Source organism: Cryptomeria japonica, chromosome 4, assembly GCF_030272615.1.
Source record: "Cryptomeria japonica chromosome 4, Sugi_1.0, whole genome shotgun sequence".
Taxonomy (NCBI): domain Eukaryota; kingdom Viridiplantae; phylum Streptophyta; class Pinopsida; order Cupressales; family Cupressaceae; genus Cryptomeria; species Cryptomeria japonica.
The window spans coordinates 216,476,572-216,477,244 of NC_081408.1; the positions used below are offsets into that span (position 1 = coordinate 216,476,572).

General features: G+C 38.9%; 1 non-coding gene across 1 annotated transcript; it reads left to right on the top strand.

Annotated features, from left to right (window-relative positions):
* The first annotated feature begins 376 nt into the window (after positions 1–376).
* Positions 377–448, top strand: TRNAA-AGC (transfer RNA alanine (anticodon AGC)). Its single transcript has one exon. It is a non-coding gene; the product is annotated as a tRNA-Ala (tRNA).
* Positions 449–673: the final 225 nt, after the last annotated feature.

Sequence of the window (673 nt, forward strand, 5' to 3'; positions counted from 1 at the left end):
TCATGATATTCTTAAATTATTTCAAGCCCAATAGAAACACAGTTTTACAAACTATTATGGCCAAAAGGTATTTTATGTTTTTTGTCATATAAAACTTCAAATATAGATATGAGTAGTTTTATACAAATTCAACTAAATGGAGATAATATTTCCTCCTTGATGATTGGTATATAGCATATATTCATAACTAATCCTCAAACACCTAGTTGACCTTTTAGTTTCTACATCAATATTTAGATTGTAAGCACAACTGGAATTTAAATTGGTTACAAAGGCAACCATCAATATGGTCCAAAATCATGATGTAAATAATTTATCAATCATATTAGCATTGGAAATAAGTCACAGCTAGACCGATGATGGACTGGTCCAAGAGGGGCCAGTAGCTCAGTGGTAGAGCACTCCAGTAGCATATGGAAGGTCCTAGGTTCGAGTCCTAGCTGGTCCATGTCTCAACATGGTATTAGAGCTAGGTCTAGGTTAGGAGCCCCAAGCACACGAGAGGTGTGGCTTAAGGGAGGGTGTTGGTGTTGGAAATAAGTCACACCCGGGATGACGATGGACTGGTCCAAGAGGGGCCATTAGCTTAGTGGTAGAGCACTCCAGCAGCGTATGGAAGGTCCTAGGTTCGAGTCCTAGATGGTCCATGTCTCAACAAATCATATCTAAAACT